Source organism: Haliotis asinina, chromosome 2 (assembly GCF_037392515.1).
Source record: "Haliotis asinina isolate JCU_RB_2024 chromosome 2, JCU_Hal_asi_v2, whole genome shotgun sequence".
Classification (NCBI taxonomy): domain Eukaryota; kingdom Metazoa; phylum Mollusca; class Gastropoda; order Lepetellida; family Haliotidae; genus Haliotis; species Haliotis asinina.
In genome coordinates, this window is record NC_090281.1 from 57,106,719 (window position 1) to 57,125,752 (window position 19,034).

Consider the following 19,034-nt stretch of genomic DNA (forward strand, 5'->3'; position numbering starts at 1 on the left):
GTGTGTGGTGTCGCGTTGTCATCGTAGTTCTGTCTGTAATGAATGATATATAGCTACAATTTGAAAATGGAAGTCAGAAGATTAGGATATGAGTAGAAAATGCATAAAGTATAACAAAGTAAAGCCGATGTAGAGCATGGAGCAGATAATTGTACTTAAAGTGCATTATAGTGCATTGGCTTATCAGATGGCCCTGTGGCGCAACGGTAGCGCGTCTGACTCCAGATCAGAAGGTTGCGTGTTCAAATCACGTCGGGGTCACATCAAAGTTTTGCTGTTTTGCTTAAATTATGAAAAACATGTATGTGTAGAAAGAGTAGTGTGTGGTGTCGCGTTGTCATCGTAGTTCTGTCTGTAATGAATGATATATAGCTACAATTTGAAAATGGAAGTCAGAAGATTAGGATATGAGTAGAAAATGCATAAAGTATAGCAAAGTAAAGCCGATGTAGAGCATGGAGCAGATAATTGTACTTAAAGTGCATTATAGTGCATTGGCTTATCAGATGGCCCTGTGGCGCAACGGTAGCGCGTCTGACTCCAGATCAGAAGGTTGCGTGTTCAAATCACGTCGGGGTTACATCAAAGTTTTGCTGTTTTGCTTAAATTATGAAAAACATGTATGTGTAGAAAGAGTAGTGTGTGGTGTCGCGTTGTCATCGTAGTTCTGTCTGTAATGAATGATATATAGCTACAATTTGAAAATGGAAGTCAGAAGATTAGGATATGAGTAGAAAATGCATAAAGTATAGCAAAGTAAAGCCGATGTAGAGCATGGAGCAGATAATTGTACTTAAAGTGCATTATAGTGCATTGGCTTATCAGATGGCCCTGTGGCGCAACGGTAGCGCGTCTGACTCCAGATCAGAAGGTTGCGTGTTCAAATCACGTCGGGGTCACATCAAAGTTTTGCTGTTTTGCTTAAATTATGAAAAACATGTATGTGTAGAAAGAGTAGTGTGTGGTGTCGCGTTGTCATCGTAGTTCTGTCTGTAATGAATGATATATAGCTACAATTTGAAAATGGAAGTCAGAAGATTAGGATATGAGTAGAAAATGCATAAAGTATAGCAAAGTAAAGCCGATGTAGAGCATGGAGCAGATAATTGTACTTAAAGTGCATTATAGTGCATTGGCTTATCAGATGGCCCTGTGGCGCAACGGTAGCGCGTCTGACTCCAGATCAGAAGGTTGCGTGTTCAAATCACGTCGGGGTCACATCAAAGTTTTGCTGTTTTGCTTAAATTATGAAAAACATGTATGTGTAGAAAGAGTAGTGTGTGGTGTCGCGTTGTCATCGTAGTTCTGTCTGTAATGAATGATATATAGCTACAATTTGAAAATGGAAGTCAGAAGATTAGGATATGAGTAGAAAATGCATAAAGTATAGCAAAGTAAAGCCGATGTAGAGCATGGAGCAGATAATTGTACTTAAAGTGCATTATAGTGCATTGGCTTATCAGATGGCCCTGTGGCGCAACGGTAGCGCGTCTGACTCCAGATCAGAAGGTTGCGTGTTCAAATCACGTCGGGGTCACATCAAAGTTTTGCTGTTTTGCTTAAATTATGAAAAACATGTATGTGTAGAAAGAGTAGTGTGTGGTGTCGCGTTGTCATCGTAGTTCTGTCTGTAATGAATGATATATAGCTACAATATGAAAATGGAAGTCAGAAGATTAGGATATGAGTAGAAAATGCATAAAGTATAGCAAAGTAAAGCCGATGTAGAGCATGGAGCAGATAATTGTACTTAAAGTGCATTATAGTGCATTGGCTTATCAGATGGCCCTGTGGCGCAACGGTAGTGCGTCTGACTCCAGATCAGAAGGTTGCGTGTTCAAATCACGTCGGGGTCACATCAAAGTTTTGCTGTTTTGCTTAAATTATGAAAAACATGTATGTGTAGAAAGAGTAGTGTGTGGTGTCGCGTTGTCATCGTAGTTCTGTCTGTAATGAATGATATATAGCTACAATTTGAAAATGGAAGTCAGAAGATTAGGATATGAGTAGAAAATGCATAAAGTATAGCAAAGTAAAGCCGATGTAGAGCATGGAGCAGATAATTGTACTTAAAGTGCATTATAGTGCATTGGCTTATCAGATGGCCCTGTGGCGCAACGGTAGCGCGTCTGACTCCAGATCAGAAGGTTGCGTGTTCAAATCACGTCGGGGTTACATCAAAGTTTTGCTGTTTTGCTTAAATTATGAAAAACATGTATGTGTAGAAAGAGTAGTGTGTGGTGTCGCGTTGTCATCGTAGTTCTGTCTGTAATGAATGATATATAGCTACAATTTGAAAATGGAAGTCAGAAGATTAGGATATGAGTAGAAAATGCATAAAGTATAGCAAAGTAAAGCCGATGTAGAGCATGGAGCAGATAATTGTACTTAAAGTGCATTATAGTGCATTGGCTTATCAGATGGCCCTGTGGCGCAACGGTAGCGCGTCTGACTCCAGATCAGAAGGTTGCGTGTTCAAATCACGTCGGGGTCACATCAAAGTTTTGCTGTTTTGCTTAAATTATGAAAAACATGTATGTGTAGAAAGAGTAGTGTGTGGTGTCGCGTTGTCATCGTAGTTCTGTCTGTAATGAATGATATATAGCTACAATTTGAAAATGGAAGTCAGAAGATTAGGATATGAGTAGAAAATGCATAAAGTATAGCAAAGTAAAGCCGATGTAGAGCATGGAGCAGATAATTGTACTTAAAGTGCATTATAGTGCATTGGCTTATCAGATGGCCCTGTGGCGCAACGGTAGCGCGTCTGACTCCAGATCAGAAGGTTGCGTGTTCAAATCACGTCGGGGTCACATCAAAGTTTTGCTGTTTTGCTTAAATTATGAAAAACATGTATGTGTAGAAAGAGTAGTGTGTGGTGTCGCGTTGTCATCGTAGTTCTGTCTGTAATGAATGATATATAGCTACAATTTGAAAATGGAAGTCAGAAGATTAGGATATGAGTAGAAAATGCATAAAGTATAGCAAAGTAAAGCCGATGTAGAGCATGGAGCAGATAATTGTACTTAAAGTGCATTATAGTGCATTGGCTTATCAGATGGCCCTGTGGCGCAACGGTAGCGCGTCTGACTCCAGATCAGAAGGTTGCGTGTTCAAATCACGTCGGGGTCACATCAAAGTTTTGCTGTTTTGCTTAAATTATGAAAAACATGTATGTGTAGAAAGAGTAGTGTGTGGTGTCGCGTTGTCATCGTAGTTCTGTCTGTAATGAATGATATATAGCTACAATATGAAAATGGAAGTCAGAAGATTAGGATATGAGTAGAAAATGCATAAAGTATAGCAAAGTAAAGCCGATGTAGAGCATGGAGCAGATAATTGTACTTAAAGTGCATTATAGTGCATTGGCTTATCAGATGGCCCTGTGGCGCAACGGTAGTGCGTCTGACTCCAGATCAGAAGGTTGCGTGTTCAAATCACGTCGGGGTCACATCAAAGTTTTGCTGTTTTGCTTAAATTATGAAAAACATGTATGTGTAGAAAGAGTAGTGTGTGGTGTCGCGTTGTCATCGTAGTTCTGTCTGTAATGAATGATATATAGCTACAATTTGAAAATGGAAGTCAGAAGATTAGGATATGAGTAGAAAATGCATAAAGTATAGCAAAGTAAAGCCGATGTAGAGCATGGAGCAGATAATTGTACTTAAAGTGCATTATAGTGCATTGGCTTATCAGATGGCCCTGTGGCGCAACGGTAGCGCGTCTGACTCCAGATCAGAAGGTTGCGTGTTCAAATCACGTCGGGGTCACATCAAAGTTTTGCTGTTTTGCTTAAATTATGAAAAACATGTATGTGTAGAAAGAGTAGTGTGTGGTGTCGCGTTGTCATAGTAGTTCTGTCTGTAATGAATGATATATAGCTACAATTTGAAAATGGAAGTCAGAAGATTAGGATATGAGTAGAAAATGCATAAAGTATAGCAAAGTAAAGCCGATGTAGAGCATGGAGCAGATAATTGTACTTAAAGTGCATTATAGTGCATTGGCTTATCAGATGGCCCTGTGGCGCAACGGTAGCGCGTCTGACTCCAGATCAGAAGGTTGCGTGTTCAAATCACGTCGGGGTCACATCAAAGTTTTGCTGTTTTGCTTAAATTATGAAAAACATGTATGTGTAGAAAGAGTAGTGTGTGGTGTCGCGTTGTCATCGTAGTTCTGTCTGTAATGAATGATATATAGCTACAATTTGAAAATGGAAGTCAGAAGATTAGGATATGAGTAGAAAATGCATAAAGTATAGCAAAGTAAAGCCGATGTAGAGCATGGAGCAGATAATTGTACTTAAAGTGCATTATAGTGCATTGGCTTATCAGATGGCCCTGTGGCGCAACGGTAGCGCGTCTGACTCCAGATCAGAAGGTTGCGTGTTCAAATCACGTCGGGGTCACATCAAAGTTTTGCTGTTTTGCTTAAATTATGAAAAACATGTATGTGTAGAAAGAGTAGTGTGTGGTGTCGCGTTGTCATCGTAGTTCTGTCTGTAATGAATGATATATAGCTACAATATGAAAATGGAAGTCAGAAGATTAGGATATGAGTAGAAAATGCATAAAGTATAGCAAAGTAAAGCCGATGTAGAGCATGGAGCAGATAATTGTACTTAAAGTGCATTATAGTGCATTGGCTTATCAGATGGCCCTGTGGCGCAACGGTAGTGCGTCTGACTCCAGATCAGAAGGTTGCGTGTTCAAATCACGTCGGGGTCACATCAAAGTTTTGCTGTTTTGCTTAAATTATGAAAAACATGTATGTGTAGAAAGAGTAGTGTGTGGTGTCGCGTTGTCATCGTAGTTCTGTCTGTAATGAATGATATATAGCTACAATTTGAAAATGGAAGTCAGAAGATTAGGATATGAGTAGAAAATGCATAAAGTATAGCAAAGTAAAGCCGATGTAGAGCATGGAGCAGATAATTGTACTTAAAGTGCATTATAGTGCATTGGCTTATCAGATGGCCCTGTGGCGCAACGGTAGCGCGTCTGACTCCAGATCAGAAGGTTGCGTGTTCAAATCACGTCGGGGTCACGTTCAAGTTTTGCTATTTTGAGCAGTAAATGAAAATTGTATTTAAGAAGAGGCGTGTGTTTACAGGTTGTCATCGTATTTCTCTCTGTATTTAATGATATCTTATTACAATTGGAAAGTCGATGTAAGAATAGGAAGACATGAGAGAAAAGCAGAAAAATGTTGTGTTATAAATGAAGCTGATGTAGAGCATGGAGACGATGTTTGTACATAAAGTACATTACTGTGCAGTGCTTCAAGAGACGGCCCTGTGGCGCAACGGTAGTGCGTCTGACTCCAGATCAGAAGGTTGCGTGTTCAAATCACATCGGGGTCACATCAAAGTTTTGCTGTTTTGCTTAAATTATGAAAAACATGTATGTGTAGAAAGAGTAGTGTGTGGTGTCGCGTTGTCATCGTAGTTCTGTCTGTAATGAATGATATATAGCTACAATTTGAAAATGGAAGTCAGAAGATTAGGATATGAGTAGAAAATGCATAAAGTATAGCAAAGTAAAGCCGATGTAGAGCATGGAGCAGATAATTGTACTTAAAGTGCATTATAGTGCATTGGCTTATCAGATGGCCCTGTGGCGCAACGGTAGCGCGTCTGACTCCAGATCAGAAGGTTGCGTGTTCAAATCACGTCGGGGTCACATCAAAGTTTTGCTGTTTTGCTTAAATTATGAAAAACATGTATGTGTAGAAAGAGTAGTGTGTGGTGTCGCGTTGTCATCGTAGTTCTGTCTGTAATGAATGATATATAGCTACAATTTGAAAATGGAAGTCAGAAGATTAGGATATGAGTAGAAAATGCATAAAGTATAGCAAAGTAAAGCCGATGTAGAGCATGGAGCAGATAATTGTACTTAAAGTGCATTATAGTGCATTGGCTTATCAGATGGCCCTGTGGCGCAACGGTAGCGCGTCTGACTCCAGATCAGAAGGTTGCGTGTTCAAATCACGTCGGGGTCACATCAAAGTTTTGCTGTTTTGCTTAAATTATGAAAAACATGTATGTGTAGAAAGAGTAGTGTGTGGTGTCGCGTTGTCATCGTAGTTCTGTCTGTAATGAATGATATATAGCTACAATTTGAAAATGGAAGTCAGAAGATTAGGATATGAGTAGAAAATGCATAAAGTATAGCAAAGTAAAGCCCATGTAGAGCATGGAGCAGATAATTGTACTTAAAGTGCATTATAGTGCATTGGCTTATCAGATGGCCCTGTGGCGCAACGGTAGCGCGTCTGACTCCAGATCAGAAGGTTGCGTGTTCAAATCACGTCGGGGTCACATCAAAGTTTTGCTGTTTTGCTTAAATTATGAAAAACATGTATGTGTAGAAAGAGTAGTGTGTGGTGTCGCGTTGTCATCGTAGTTCTGTCTGTAATGAATGATATATAGCTACAATTTGAAAATGGAAGTCAGAAGATTAGGATATGAGTAGAAAATGCATAAAGTATAGCAAAGTAAAGCCGATGTAGAGCATGGAGCAGATAATTGTACTTAAAGTGCATTATAGTGCATTGGCTTATCAGATGGCCCCGTGGCGCAACGGTAGCGCGTCTGACTCCAGATCAGAAGGTTGCGTGTTCAAATCACGTCGGGCTCACATCAAAGTTTTGCTGTTTTGCTTAAATTATGAAAAACATGTATGTGTAGAAAGAGTAGTGTGTGGTGTCGCGTTGTCATCGTAGTTCTGTCTGTAATGAATGATATATAGCTACAATTTGAAAATGGAAGTCAGAAGATTAGGATATGAGTAGAAAATGCATAAAGTATAGCAAAGTAAAGCCGATGTAGAGCATGGAGCAGATAATTGTACTTAAAGTGCATTATAGTGCATTGGCTTATCAGATGGCCCTGTGGCGCAACGGTAGCGCGTCTGACTCCAGATCAGAAGGTTGCGTGTTCAAATCACGTCGGGGTCACATCAAAGTTTTGCTGTTTTGCTTAAATTATGAAAAACATGTATGTGTAGAAAGAGTAGTGTGTGGTGTCGCGTTGTCATCGTAGTTCTGTCTGTAATGAATGATATCTTATTACAATTGGAAAGTCGATGTAAGAATAGGAAGACATGAGAGAAAAGCAGAAAAATGTTGTGTTATAAATGAAGCTGATGTAGAGCATGGAGACGATGTTTGTACATAAAGTACATTACTGTGCAGTGCTTCAAGAGACGGCCCTGTGGCGCAACGGTAGTGCGTCTGACTCCAGATCAGAAGGTTGCGTGTTCAAATCACATCGGGGTCACATCAAAGTTTTGCTGTTTTGCTTAAATTATGAGAAACATGTATGTGTAGAAAGAGTAGTGTGTGGTGTCGCGTTGTCATCGTAGTTCTGTCTGTAATGAATGATATATAGCTACAATTTGAAAATGGAAGTCAGAAGATTAGGATATGAGTAGAAAATGCATAAAGTATAGCAAAGTAAAGCCGATGTAGAGCATGGAGCAGATAATTGTACTTAAAGTGCATTATAGTGCATTGGCTTATCAGATGGCCCTGTGGCGCAACGGTAGCGCGTCTGACTCCAGATCAGAAGGTTGCGTGTTCAAATCACGTCGGGGTCACGTTCAAGTTTTGCTATTTTGAGCAGTAAATGAAAATTGTATTTAAGAAGAGGCGTGTGTTTACAGGTTGTCATCGTATTTCTCTCTGTATTTAATGATATCTTATTACAATTGGAAAGTCGATGTAAGAATAGGAAGACATGAGAGAAGAGCAGAAAAATGTTGTGTTATAAATGAAGCTGATGTAGAGCATGGAGACGATGTTTGTACATAAAGTACATTACTGTGCAGTGCTTCAAGAGACGGCCCTGTGGCGCAACGGTAGTGCGTCTGACTCCAGATCAGAAGGTTGCGTCTTCAAATCACATCGGGGTCACATCAAAGTTTTGCTGTTTTGCTTAAATTATGAAAAACATGTATGTGTAGAAAGAGTAGTGTGTGGTGTCGCGTTGTCATCGTAGTTCTGTCTGTAATGAATGATATATAGCTACAATATGAAAATGGAAGTCAGAAGATTAGGATATGAGTAGAAAATGCATAAAGTATAGCAAAGTAAAGCCGATGTAGAGCATGGAGCAGATAATTGTACTTAAAGTGCATTATAGTGCATTGGCTTATCAGATGGCCCTGTGGCGCAACGGTAGCGCGTCTGACTCCAGATCAGAAGGTTGCGTGTTCAAATCACGTCGGGGTCACATCAAAGTTTTGCTGTTTTGCTTAAATTATGAAAAACATGTATGTGTAGAAAGAGTAGTGTGTGGTGTCGCGTTGTCATCGTAGTTCTGTCTGTAATGAATGATATATAGCTACAATATGAAAATGGAAGTCAGAAGATTAGGATATGAGTAGAAAATGCATAAAGTATAGCAAAGTAAAGCCGATGTAGAGCATGGAGCAGATAATTGTACTTAAAGTGCATTATAGTGCATTGGCTTATCAGATGGCCCTGTGGCGCAACGGTAGTGCGTCTGACTCCAGATCAGAAGGTTGCGTGTTCAAATCACGTCGGGGTCACATCAAAGTTTTGCTGTTTTGCTTAAATTATGAAAAACATGTATGTGTAGAAAGAGTAGTGTGTGGTGTCGCGTTGTCATCGTAGTTCTGTCTGTAATGAATGATATATAGCTACAATTTGAAAATGGAAGTCAGAAGATTAGGATATGAGTAGAAAATGCATAAAGTATAGCAAAGTAAAGCCGATGTAGAGCATGGAGCAGATAATTGTACTTAAAGTGCATTATAGTGCATTGGCTTATCAGATGGCCCTGTGGCGCAACGGTAGCGCGTCTGACTCCAGATCAGAAGGTTGCGTGTTCAAATCACGTCGGGGTCACATCAAAGTTTTGCTGTTTTGCTTAAATTATGAAAAACATGTATGTGTAGAAAGAGTAGTGTGTGGTGTCGCGTTGTCATCGTAGTTCTGTCTGTAATGAATGATATATAGCTACAATTTGAAAATGGAAGTCAGAAGATTAGGATATGAGTAGAAAATGCATAAAGTATAGCAAAGTAAAGCCGATGTAGAGCATGGAGCAGATAATTGTACTTAAAGTGCATTATAGTGCATTGGCTTATCAGATGGCCCTGTGGCGCAACGGTAGCGCGTCTGACTCCAGATCAGAAGGTTGCGTGTTCAAATCACGTCGGGGTCACATCAAAGTTTTGCTGTTTTGCTTAAATTATGAAAAACATGTATGTGTAGAAAGAGTAGTGTGTGGTGTCGCGTTGTCATCGTAGTTCTGTCTGTAATGAATGATATATAGCTACAATATGAAAATGGAAGTCAGAAGATTAGGATATGAGTAGAAAATGCATAAAGTATAGCAAAGTAAAGCCGATGTAGAGCATGGAGCAGATAATTGTACTTAAAGTGCATTATAGTGCATTGGCTTATCAGATGGCCCTGTGGCGCAACGGTAGTGCGTCTGACTCCAGATCAGAAGGTTGCGTGTTCAAATCACGTCGGGGTCACATCAAAGTTTTGCTGTTTTGCTTAAATTATGAAAAACATGTATGTGTAGAAAGAGTAGTGTGTGGTGTCGCGTTGTCATCGTAGTTCTGTCTGTAATGAATGATATATAGCTACAATTTGAAAATGGAAGTCAGAAGATTAGGATATGAGTAGAAAATGCATAAAGTATAGCAAAGTAAAGCCGATGTAGAGCATGGAGCAGATAATTGTACTTAAAGTGCATTATAGTGCATTGGCTTATCAGATGGCCCTGTGGCGCAACGGTAGCGCGTCTGACTCCAGATCAGAAGGTTGCGTGTTCAAATCACGTCGGGGTCACGTTCAAGTTTTGCTATTTTGAGCAGTAAATGAAAATTGTATTTAAGAAGAGGCGTGTGTTTACAGGTTGTCATCGTATTTCTCTCTGTATTTAATGATATCTTATTACAATTGGAAAGTCGATGTAAGAATAGGAAGACATGAGAGAAAAGCAGAAAAATGTTGTGTTATAAATGAAGCTGATGTAGAGCATGGAGACGATGTTTGTACATAAAGTACATTACTGTGCAGTGCTTCAAGAGACGGCCCTGTGGCGCAACGGTAGTGCGTCTGACTCCAGATCAGAAGGTTGCGTCTTCAAATCACATCGGGGTCACATCAAAGTTTTGCTGTTTTGCTTAAATTATGAAAAACATGTATGTGTAGAAAGAGTAGTGTGTGGTGTCGCGTTGTCATCGTAGTTCTGTCTGTAATGAATGATATATAGCTACAATTTGAAAATGGAAGTCAGAAGATTAGGATATGAGTAGAAAATGCATAAAGTATAGCAAAGTAAAGCCGATGTAGAGCATGGAGCAGATAATTGTACTTAAAGTGCATTATAGTGCATTGGCTTATCAGATGGCCCTGTGGCGCAACGGTAGCGCGTCTGACTCCAGATCAGAAGGTTGCGTGTTCAAATCACGTCGGGGTCACATCAAAGTTTTGCTGTTTTGCTTAAATTATGAAAAACATGTATGTGTAGAAAGAGTAGTGTGTGGTGTCGCGTTGTCATCGTAGTTCTGTCTGTAATGAATGATATATAGCTACAATTTGAAAATGGAAGTCAGAAGATTAGGATATGAGTAGAAAATGCATAAAGTATAGCAAAGTAAAGCCGATGTAGAGCATGGAGCAGATAATTGTACTTAAAGTGCATTATAGTGCATTGGCTTATCAGATGGCCCTGTGGCGCAACGGTAGCGCGTCTGACTCCAGATCAGAAGGTTGCGTGTTCAAATCACGTCGGGGTCACATCAAAGTTTTGCTGTTTTGCTTAAATTATGAAAAACATGTATGTGTAGAAAGAGTAGTGTGTGGTGTCGCGTTGTCATCGTAGTTCTGTCTGTAATGAATGATATATAGCTACAATTTGAAAATGGAAGTCAGAAGATTAGGATATGAGTAGAAAATGCATAAAGTATAGCAAAGTAAAGCCGATGTAGAGCATGGAGCAGATAATTGTACTTAAAGTGCATTATAGTGCATTGGCTTATCAGATGGCCCTGTGGCGCAACGGTAGCGCGTCTGACTCCAGATCAGAAGGTTGCGTGTTCAAATCACGTCGGGGTCACATCAAAGTTTTGCTGTTTTGCTTAAATTATGAAAAACATGTATGTGTAGAAAGAGTAGTGTGTGGTGTCGCGTTGTCATCGTAGTTCTGTCTGTAATGAATGATATATAGCTACAATTTGAAAATGGAAGTCAGAAGATTAGGATATGAGTAGAAAATGCATAAAGTATAGCAAAGTAAAGCCGATGTAGAGCATGGAGCAGATAATTGTACTTAAAGTGCATTATAGTGCATTGGCTTATCAGATGGCCCCGTGGCGCAACGGTAGCGCGTCTGACTCCAGATCAGAAGGTTGCGTGTTCAAATCACGTCGGGGTCACATCAAAGTTTTGCTGTTTTGCTTAAATTATGAAAAACATGTATGTGTAGAAAGAGTAGTGTGTGGTGTCGCGTTGTCATCGTAGTTCTGTCTGTAATGAATGATATATAGCTACAATTTGAAAATGGAAGTCAGAAGATTAGGATATGAGTAGAAAATGCATAAAGTATAGCAAAGTAAAGCCGATGTAGAGCATGGAGCAGATAATTGTACTTAAAGTGCATTATAGTGCATTGGCTTATCAGATGGCCCTGTGGCGCAACGGTAGCGCGTCTGACTCCAGATCAGAAGGTTGCGTGTTCAAATCACGTCGGGGTCACATCAAAGTTTTGCTGTTTTGCTTAAATTATGAAAAACATGTATGTGTAGAAAGAGTAGTGTGTGGTGTCGCGTTGTCATCGTAGTTCTGTCTGTAATGAATGATATCTTATTACAATTGGAAAGTCGATGTAAGAATAGGAAGACATGAGAGAAAAGCAGAAAAATGTTGTGTTATAAATGAAGCTGATGTAGAGCATGGAGACGATGTTTGTACATAAAGTACATTACTGTGCAGTGCTTCAAGAGACGGCCCTGTGGCGCAACGGTAGTGCGTCTGACTCCAGATCAGAAGGTTGCGTGTTCAAATCACATCGGGGTCACATCAAAGTTTTGCTGTTTTGCTTAAATTATGAAAAACATGTATGTGTAGAAAGAGTAGTGTGTGGTGTCGCGTTGTCATCGTAGTTCTGTCTGTAATGAATGATATATAGCTACAATTTGAAAATGGAAGTCAGAAGATTAGGATATGAGTAGAAAATGCATAAAGTATAGCAAAGTAAAGCCGATGTAGAGCATGGAGCAGATAATTGTACTTAAAGTGCATTATAGTGCATTGGCTTATCAGATGGCCCTGTGGCGCAACGGTAGCGCGTCTGACTCCAGATCAGAAGGTTGCGTGTTCAAATCACGTCGGGGTCACGTTCAAGTTTTGCTATTTTGAGCAGTAAATGAAAATTGTATTTAAGAAGAGGCGTGTGTTTACAGGTTGTCATCGTATTTCTCTCTGTATTTAATGATATCTTATTACAATTGGAAAGTCGATGTAAGAATAGGAAGACATGAGAGAAGAGCAGAAAAATGTTGTGTTATAAATGAAGCTGATGTAGAGCATGGAGACGATGTTTGTACATAAAGTACATTACTGTGCAGTGCTTCAAGAGACGGCCCTGTGGCGCAACGGTAGTGCGTCTGACTCCAGATCAGAAGGTTGCGTCTTCAAATCACATCGGGGTCACATCAAAGTTTTGCTGTTTTGCTTAAATTATGAAAAACATGTATGTGTAGAAAGAGTAGTGTGTGGTGTCGCGTTGTCATCGTAGTTCTGTCTGTAATGAATGATATATAGCTACAATTTGAAAATGGAAGTCAGAAGATTAGGATATGAGTAGAAAATGCATAAAGTATAGCAAAGTAAAGCCGATGTAGAGCATGGAGCAGATAATTGTACTTAAAGTGCATTATAGTGCATTGGCTTATCAGATGGCCCTGTGGCGCAACGGTAGTGCGTCTGACTCCAGATCAGAAGGTTGCGTGTTCAAATCACGTCGGGGTCACATCAAAGTTTTGCTGTTTTGCTTAAATTATGAAAAACATGTATGTGTAGAAAGAGTAGTGTGTGGTGTCGCGTTGTCATCGTAGTTCTGTCTGTAATGAATGATATGTAGCTACAATTTGAAAATGGAAGTCAGAAGATTAGGATATGAGTAGAAAATGCATAAAGTATAGCAAAGTAAAGCCGATGTAGAGCATGGAGCAGATAATTGTACTTAAAGTGCATTATAGTGCATTGACTTATCAGATGGCCCTGTGGCGCAACGGTAGCGCGTCTGACTCCAGATCAGAAGGTTGCGTGTTCAAATCACGTCGGGGTCACATCAAAGTTTTGCTGTTTTGCTTAAATTATGAAAAACATGTGTGTGTAGAAAGAGTAGTGTGTGGTGTCGCGTTGTCATCGTAGTTCTGTCTGTAATGAATGATATATAGCTACAATTTGAAAATGGAAGTCAGAAGATTAGGATATGAGTAGAAAATGCATAAAGTATAGCAAAGTAAAGCCGATGTAGAGCATGGAGCAGATAATTGTACTTAAAGTGCATTATAGTGCATTGGCTTATCAGATGGCCCTGTGGTGCAACGGTAGCGCGTCTGACTCCAGATCAGAAGGTTGCGTGTTCAAATCACGTCGGGGTCACGTTCAAGTTTTGCTATTTTGAGCAGTAAATGAAAATTGTATTTAAGAAGAGGCGTGTGTTTACAGGTTGTCATCGTATTTCTCTCTGTATTTAATGATATCTTATTACAATTGGAAAGTCGATGTAAGAATAGGAAGACATGAGAGAAAAGCAGAAAAATGTTGTGTTATAAATGAAGCTGATGTAGAGCATGGAGACGATGTTTGTACATAAAGTACATTACTGTGCAGTGCTTCAAGAGACGGCCCTGTGGCGCAACGGTAGTGCGTCTGACTCCAGATCAGAAGGTTGCGTCTTCAAATCACATCGGGGTCACATCAAAGTTTTGCTGTTTTGCTTAAATTATGAAAAACATGTATGTGTAGAAAGAGTAGTGTGTGGTGTCGCGTTGTCATCGTAGTTCTGTCTGTAATGAATGATATATAGCTACAATTTGAAAATGGAAGTCAGAAGATTAGGATATGAGTAGAAAATGCATAAAGTATAGCAAAGTAAAGCCGATGTAGAGCATGGAGCAGATAATTGTACTTAAAGTGCATTATAGTGCATTGGCTTATCAGATGGCCCTGTGGCGCAACGGTAGTGCGTCTGACTCCAGATCAGAAGGTTGCGTGTTCAAATCACGTCGGGGTCACATCAAAGTTTTGCTGTTTTGCTTAAATTATGAAAAACATGTATGTGTAGAAAGAGTAGTGTGTGGTGTCGCGTTGTCATCGTAGTTCTGTCTGTAATGAATGATATGTAGCTACAATTTGAAAATGGAAGTCAGAAGATTAGGATATGAGTAGAAAATGCATAAAGTATAGCAAAGTAAAGCCGATGTAGAGCATGGAGCAGATAATTGTACTTAAAGTGCATTATAGTGCATTGACTTATCAGATGGCCCTGTGGCGCAACGGTAGCGCGTCTGACTCCAGATCAGAAGGTTGCGTGTTCAAATCACGTCGGGGTCACATCAAAGTTTTGCTGTTTTGCTTAAATTATGAAAAACATGTGTGTGTAGAAAGAGTAGTGTGTGGTGTCGCGTTGTCATCGTAGTTCTGTCTGTAATGAATGATATATAGCTACAATTTGAAAATGGAAGTCAGAAGATTAGGATATGAGTAGAAAATGCATAAAGTATAGCAAAGTAAAGCCGATGTAGAGCATGGAGCAGATAATTGTACTTAAAGTGCATTATAGTGCATTGGCTTATCAGATGGCCCTGTGGTGCAACGGTAGCGCGTCTGACTCCAGATCAGAAGGTTGCGTGTTCAAATCACGTCGGGGTCACGTTCAAGTTTTGCTATTTTGAGCAGTAAATGAAAATTGTATTTAAGAAGAGGCGTGTGTTTACAGGTTGTCATCGTATTTCTCTCTGTATTTAATGATATCTTATTACAATTGGAAAGTCGATGTAAGAATAGGAAGACATGAGAGAAAAGCAGAAAAATGTTGTGTTATAAATGAAGCTGATGTAGAGCATGGAGACGATGTTTGTACATAAAGTACATTACTGTGCAGTGCTTCAAGAGACGGCCCTGTGGCGCAACGGTAGTGCGTCTGACTCCAGATCAGAAGGTTGCGTGTTCAAATCACATCGGGGTCACATCAAAGTTTTGCTGTTTTGCTTAAATTATGAGAAACATGTATGTGTAGAAAGAGTAGTGTGTGGTGTCGCGTTGTCATCGTAGTTCTGTCTGTAATGAATGATATATAGCTACAATTTGAAAATGGAAGTCAGAAGATTAGGATATGAGTAGAAAATGCATAAAGTGTAGCAAAGTAAAGCCGATGTAGAGCATGGAGCAGATAATTGTACTTAAAGTGCATTATAGTGCATTGGCTTATCAGATGGCCCTGTGGCGCAACGGTAGCGCGTCTGACTCCAGATCAGAAGGTTGCGTGTTCAAATCACGTCGGGGTCACGTTCAAGTTTTGCTATTTTGAGCAGTAAATGAAAATTGTATTTAAGAAGAGGCGTGTGTTTACAGGTTGTCATCGTATTTCTCTCTGTATTTAATGATATCTTATTACAATTGGAAAGTCGATGTAAGAATAGGAAGACATGAGAGAAAAGCAGAAAAATGTTGTGTTATAAATGAAGCTGATGTAGAGCATGGAGACGATGTTTGTACATAAAGTACATTACTGTGCAGTGCTTCAAGAGACGGCCCTGTGGCGCAACGGTAGTGCGTCTGACTCCAGATCAGAAGGTTGCGTGTTCAAATCACATCGGGGTCACATCAAAGTTTTGCTGTTTTGCTTAAATTATGAGAAACATGTATGTGTAGAAAGAGTAGTGTGTGGTGTCGCGTTGTCATCGTAGTTCTGTCTGTAATGAATGATATATAGCTACAATTTGAAAATGGAAGTCAGAAGATTAGGATATGAGTAGAAAATGCATAAAGTGTAGCAAAGTAAAGCCGATGTAGAGCATGGAGCAGATAATTGTACTTAAAGTGCATTATAGTGCATTGGCTTATCAGATGGCCCTGTGGCGCAACGGTAGCGCGTCTGACTCCAGATCAGAAGGTTGCGTGTTCAAATCACGTCGGGGTCACGTTCAAGTTTTGCTATTTTGAGCAGTAAATGAAAATTGTATTTAAGAAGAGGCGTGTGTTTACAGGTTGTCATCGTATTTCTCTCTGTATTTAATGATATCTTATTACAATTGGAAAGTCGATGTAAGAATAGGAAGACATGAGAGAAAAGCAGAAAAATGTTGTGTTATAAATGAAGCTGATGGAGAGCATGGAGACGATGTTTGTACATAAAGTACATTACTGTGCAGTACTTCAAGAGACGGCCCTGTGGCGCAACGGTAGTGCGTCTGACTCCAGATCAGAAGGTTGCGTGTTCAAATCACGTCGGGGTCACGTCAAAGTTTTGCTGTTTTGCTTAAATTATGAAAAACATGTATGTGTAGAAAGAGTAGTGTGTGGTGTCGCGTTGTCATCGTAGTTCTGTCTGTAATGAATGATATATAGCTACAATTTGAAAATGGAAGTCAGAAGATTAGGATATGAGTAGAAAATGCATAAAGTATAGCAAAGTAAAGCCGATGTAGAGCATGGAGCAGATAATTGTACTTAAAGTGCATTATAGTGCATTGGCTTATCAGATGGCCCTGTGGCGCAACCGTAGCGCGTCTGACTCCAGATCAGAAGGTTGCGTGTTCAAATCACGTCGGGGTCACATCAAAGTTTTGCTGTTTTGCTTAAATTATGAAAAACATGTATGTGTAGAAAGAGTAGTGTGTGGTGTCGCGTTGTCATCGTAGTTCTGTCTGTAATGAATGATATATAGCTACAATTTGAAAATGGAAGTCAGAAGATTAGGATATGAGTAGAAAATGCATAAAGTATAGCAAAGTAAAGCCGATGTAGAGCATGGAGCAGGTGTTTGTACTTAAAGTGCATTCTAGGGCATTGGCTTATCAGATGGCCCTGTGGTGCAACGGTAGCGCGTCTGACTCCAGATCAGAAGGTTGCGTGTTCAAATCACGTCGGGGTCACGTTCAAGTTTTGCTATTTTGAGCAGTAAATGAAAATTGTATTTAAGAAGAGGCGTGTGTTTACAGGTTGTCATCGTATTTCTCTCTGTATTTAATGATATCTTATTACAATTGGAAAGTCGATGTAAGAATAGAAAGACATGAGAGAAAAGCAGAAAAATGTTGTGTTATAAATGAAGCTGATGTAGAGCATGGAGACGATGTTTGTACATAAAGTACATTACTGTGCAGTACTTCAAGAGACGGCCCTGTGGCGCAACGGTAGTGCGTCTGACTCCAGATCAGAAGGTTGCGTGTTCAAATCACGTCGGGGTCACATCAAAGTTTTGCTGTTTTGCTTAAATTATGAGAAACATGTATGTGTAGAAAGAGTAGTGTGTGGTGTCGCGTTGTCATCGTAGTTCTGTCTGTAATGAATGATATATAGCTACAATTTGAAAATGGAAGTCAGAAGATTAGGATATGAGTAGAAAATGCATAAAGTGTAGCAAAGTAAAGCCGATGTAGAGCATGGAGCAGATAATTGTACTTAAAGTGCATTATAGTGCATTGGCTTATCAGATGGCCCTGTGGTGCAACGGTAGCGCGTCTGACTCCAGATCAGAAGGTTGCGTGTTCAAATCACGTCGGGGTCACGTTCAAGTTTTGCTATTTTGAGCAGTAAATGAAAATTGTATTTAAGAAGAGGCGTGTGTTTACAGGTTGTCATCGTATTTCTCTCTGTATTTAATGATATCTTATTACAATTGGAAAGTCGATGTAAGAATAGGAAGACATGAGAGAAAAGCAGAAAAATGTTGTGTTATAAATGAAGCTGATGTAGAGCATGGAGACGATGTTTGTACATAAAGTACATTACTGTGCAGTACTTCAAGAGACGGCCCTGTGGCGCAACGGTAGTGCGTCTGACTCCAGATCAGAAGGTTGCGTGTTCAAATCACGTCGGGGTCACATCAAAGTTTTGCTGTTTTGCTTAAATTATGAAAAACATGTATGTGTAGAAAGAGTAGTGTGTGGTGTCGCGTTGTCATCGTAGTTCTGTCTGTAATGAATGATATATAGCTACAATTTGAAAATGGAAGTCAGAAGATTAGGATATGAGTAGAAAATGCATAAAGTATAGCAAAGTAAAGCCGATGTAGAGCATGGAGCAGATAATTGTACTTAAAGTGCATTATAGTGCATTGGCTTATCAGATGGCCCTGTGGCGCAACCGCAGCGCGTCTGACTCCAGATCAGAAGGTTGCGTGTTCAAATCACGTCGGGGTCACATCAAAGTTTTGCTGTTTTGCTTAAATTATGAAAAACATGTATGTGTAGAAAGAGTAGTGTGTGGTGTCGCGTTGTCATCGTAGTTCTGTCTGTAATGAATGATATATAGCTACAATTTGAAAATGGAAGTCAGAAGATTAGGATATGAGTAGAAAATGCATAAAGTATAGCAAAGTAAAGCCGATGTAGAGCATGGAGCAGGTGTTTGTACTTAAAGTGCATTCTAGGGCATTGGCTTATCAGATGGCCCTGTGGCGCAACGGTAGCGCGTCTGACTCCAGATCAGAAGGTTGCGTGTTCAAATCACGTCGGGGTCACGTTCAAGTTTTGCTATTTTGAGCAGTAAATGAAAATTGTATTTAAGAAGAGGCGTGTGTTTACAGGTTGTCATCGTATTTCTCTCTGTATTTAATGATATCTTATTACAATTGGAAAGTCGATGTAAGAATAGAAAGACATGAGAGAAAAGCAGAAAAATGTTGTGTTATAAATGAAGCTGATGTAGAGCATGGAGACGATGTTTGTACATAAAGTACATTACTGTGCAGTACTTCAAGAGACGGCCCTGTGGCGCAACGGTAGTGCGTCTGACTCCAGATCAGAAGGTTGCGT

General features: G+C 39.8%; 31 non-coding genes across 31 annotated transcripts; all 31 read left to right on the top strand.

Annotated features, from left to right (window-relative positions):
- Nucleotides 1-189: 189 nt before the first annotated feature.
- Nucleotides 190-261, top strand: Trnaw-cca (transfer RNA tryptophan (anticodon CCA)). Its single transcript has one exon. It is a non-coding gene; the product is annotated as a tRNA-Trp (tRNA).
- A 566-nt stretch (nucleotides 262-827) lies between these two features.
- Nucleotides 828-899, top strand: Trnaw-cca (transfer RNA tryptophan (anticodon CCA)). Its single transcript has one exon. It is a non-coding gene; the product is annotated as a tRNA-Trp (tRNA).
- A 247-nt stretch (nucleotides 900-1,146) lies between these two features.
- On the top strand, nucleotides 1,147-1,218 carry Trnaw-cca (transfer RNA tryptophan (anticodon CCA)). The gene has a single exon. It is a non-coding gene; the product is annotated as a tRNA-Trp (tRNA).
- Nucleotides 1,219-1,465: 247 nt separating this feature from the next.
- On the top strand, nucleotides 1,466-1,537 carry Trnaw-cca (transfer RNA tryptophan (anticodon CCA)). Its single transcript has one exon. It is a non-coding gene; the product is annotated as a tRNA-Trp (tRNA).
- An 885-nt stretch (nucleotides 1,538-2,422) lies between these two features.
- Nucleotides 2,423-2,494, top strand: Trnaw-cca (transfer RNA tryptophan (anticodon CCA)). Its single transcript has one exon. It is a non-coding gene; the product is annotated as a tRNA-Trp (tRNA).
- A 247-nt stretch (nucleotides 2,495-2,741) lies between these two features.
- Trnaw-cca (transfer RNA tryptophan (anticodon CCA)) lies at nucleotides 2,742-2,813 on the top strand. The gene has a single exon. It is a non-coding gene; the product is annotated as a tRNA-Trp (tRNA).
- Nucleotides 2,814-3,060: 247 nt separating this feature from the next.
- On the top strand, nucleotides 3,061-3,132 carry Trnaw-cca (transfer RNA tryptophan (anticodon CCA)). The gene has a single exon. It is a non-coding gene; the product is annotated as a tRNA-Trp (tRNA).
- A 566-nt stretch (nucleotides 3,133-3,698) lies between these two features.
- On the top strand, nucleotides 3,699-3,770 carry Trnaw-cca (transfer RNA tryptophan (anticodon CCA)). Its single transcript has one exon. It is a non-coding gene; the product is annotated as a tRNA-Trp (tRNA).
- A 247-nt stretch (nucleotides 3,771-4,017) lies between these two features.
- Trnaw-cca (transfer RNA tryptophan (anticodon CCA)) lies at nucleotides 4,018-4,089 on the top strand. Its single transcript has one exon. It is a non-coding gene; the product is annotated as a tRNA-Trp (tRNA).
- A 247-nt stretch (nucleotides 4,090-4,336) lies between these two features.
- On the top strand, nucleotides 4,337-4,408 carry Trnaw-cca (transfer RNA tryptophan (anticodon CCA)). Its single transcript has one exon. It is a non-coding gene; the product is annotated as a tRNA-Trp (tRNA).
- A 566-nt stretch (nucleotides 4,409-4,974) lies between these two features.
- Nucleotides 4,975-5,046, top strand: Trnaw-cca (transfer RNA tryptophan (anticodon CCA)). Its single transcript has one exon. It is a non-coding gene; the product is annotated as a tRNA-Trp (tRNA).
- Nucleotides 5,047-5,609: 563 nt separating this feature from the next.
- On the top strand, nucleotides 5,610-5,681 carry Trnaw-cca (transfer RNA tryptophan (anticodon CCA)). Its single transcript has one exon. It is a non-coding gene; the product is annotated as a tRNA-Trp (tRNA).
- Nucleotides 5,682-5,928: 247 nt separating this feature from the next.
- Trnaw-cca (transfer RNA tryptophan (anticodon CCA)) lies at nucleotides 5,929-6,000 on the top strand. Its single transcript has one exon. It is a non-coding gene; the product is annotated as a tRNA-Trp (tRNA).
- A 247-nt stretch (nucleotides 6,001-6,247) lies between these two features.
- On the top strand, nucleotides 6,248-6,319 carry Trnaw-cca (transfer RNA tryptophan (anticodon CCA)). The gene has a single exon. It is a non-coding gene; the product is annotated as a tRNA-Trp (tRNA).
- Nucleotides 6,320-6,885: 566 nt separating this feature from the next.
- Trnaw-cca (transfer RNA tryptophan (anticodon CCA)) lies at nucleotides 6,886-6,957 on the top strand. The gene has a single exon. It is a non-coding gene; the product is annotated as a tRNA-Trp (tRNA).
- Nucleotides 6,958-7,526: 569 nt separating this feature from the next.
- On the top strand, nucleotides 7,527-7,598 carry Trnaw-cca (transfer RNA tryptophan (anticodon CCA)). Its single transcript has one exon. It is a non-coding gene; the product is annotated as a tRNA-Trp (tRNA).
- Nucleotides 7,599-8,161: 563 nt separating this feature from the next.
- Nucleotides 8,162-8,233, top strand: Trnaw-cca (transfer RNA tryptophan (anticodon CCA)). Its single transcript has one exon. It is a non-coding gene; the product is annotated as a tRNA-Trp (tRNA).
- A 566-nt stretch (nucleotides 8,234-8,799) lies between these two features.
- Trnaw-cca (transfer RNA tryptophan (anticodon CCA)) lies at nucleotides 8,800-8,871 on the top strand. Its single transcript has one exon. It is a non-coding gene; the product is annotated as a tRNA-Trp (tRNA).
- A 247-nt stretch (nucleotides 8,872-9,118) lies between these two features.
- Nucleotides 9,119-9,190, top strand: Trnaw-cca (transfer RNA tryptophan (anticodon CCA)). The gene has a single exon. It is a non-coding gene; the product is annotated as a tRNA-Trp (tRNA).
- Nucleotides 9,191-9,756: 566 nt separating this feature from the next.
- Nucleotides 9,757-9,828, top strand: Trnaw-cca (transfer RNA tryptophan (anticodon CCA)). The gene has a single exon. It is a non-coding gene; the product is annotated as a tRNA-Trp (tRNA).
- A 563-nt stretch (nucleotides 9,829-10,391) lies between these two features.
- Nucleotides 10,392-10,463, top strand: Trnaw-cca (transfer RNA tryptophan (anticodon CCA)). Its single transcript has one exon. It is a non-coding gene; the product is annotated as a tRNA-Trp (tRNA).
- Nucleotides 10,464-10,710: 247 nt separating this feature from the next.
- Nucleotides 10,711-10,782, top strand: Trnaw-cca (transfer RNA tryptophan (anticodon CCA)). Its single transcript has one exon. It is a non-coding gene; the product is annotated as a tRNA-Trp (tRNA).
- A 247-nt stretch (nucleotides 10,783-11,029) lies between these two features.
- Trnaw-cca (transfer RNA tryptophan (anticodon CCA)) lies at nucleotides 11,030-11,101 on the top strand. Its single transcript has one exon. It is a non-coding gene; the product is annotated as a tRNA-Trp (tRNA).
- A 247-nt stretch (nucleotides 11,102-11,348) lies between these two features.
- On the top strand, nucleotides 11,349-11,420 carry Trnaw-cca (transfer RNA tryptophan (anticodon CCA)). The gene has a single exon. It is a non-coding gene; the product is annotated as a tRNA-Trp (tRNA).
- A 247-nt stretch (nucleotides 11,421-11,667) lies between these two features.
- Nucleotides 11,668-11,739, top strand: Trnaw-cca (transfer RNA tryptophan (anticodon CCA)). The gene has a single exon. It is a non-coding gene; the product is annotated as a tRNA-Trp (tRNA).
- Nucleotides 11,740-12,308: 569 nt separating this feature from the next.
- On the top strand, nucleotides 12,309-12,380 carry Trnaw-cca (transfer RNA tryptophan (anticodon CCA)). The gene has a single exon. It is a non-coding gene; the product is annotated as a tRNA-Trp (tRNA).
- Nucleotides 12,381-13,262: 882 nt separating this feature from the next.
- Nucleotides 13,263-13,334, top strand: Trnaw-cca (transfer RNA tryptophan (anticodon CCA)). The gene has a single exon. It is a non-coding gene; the product is annotated as a tRNA-Trp (tRNA).
- Nucleotides 13,335-14,535: 1,201 nt separating this feature from the next.
- On the top strand, nucleotides 14,536-14,607 carry Trnaw-cca (transfer RNA tryptophan (anticodon CCA)). Its single transcript has one exon. It is a non-coding gene; the product is annotated as a tRNA-Trp (tRNA).
- Nucleotides 14,608-15,489: 882 nt separating this feature from the next.
- Trnaw-cca (transfer RNA tryptophan (anticodon CCA)) lies at nucleotides 15,490-15,561 on the top strand. The gene has a single exon. It is a non-coding gene; the product is annotated as a tRNA-Trp (tRNA).
- Nucleotides 15,562-16,124: 563 nt separating this feature from the next.
- On the top strand, nucleotides 16,125-16,196 carry Trnaw-cca (transfer RNA tryptophan (anticodon CCA)). The gene has a single exon. It is a non-coding gene; the product is annotated as a tRNA-Trp (tRNA).
- A 2,471-nt stretch (nucleotides 16,197-18,667) lies between these two features.
- Nucleotides 18,668-18,739, top strand: Trnaw-cca (transfer RNA tryptophan (anticodon CCA)). Its single transcript has one exon. It is a non-coding gene; the product is annotated as a tRNA-Trp (tRNA).
- Nucleotides 18,740-19,034: the final 295 nt, after the last annotated feature.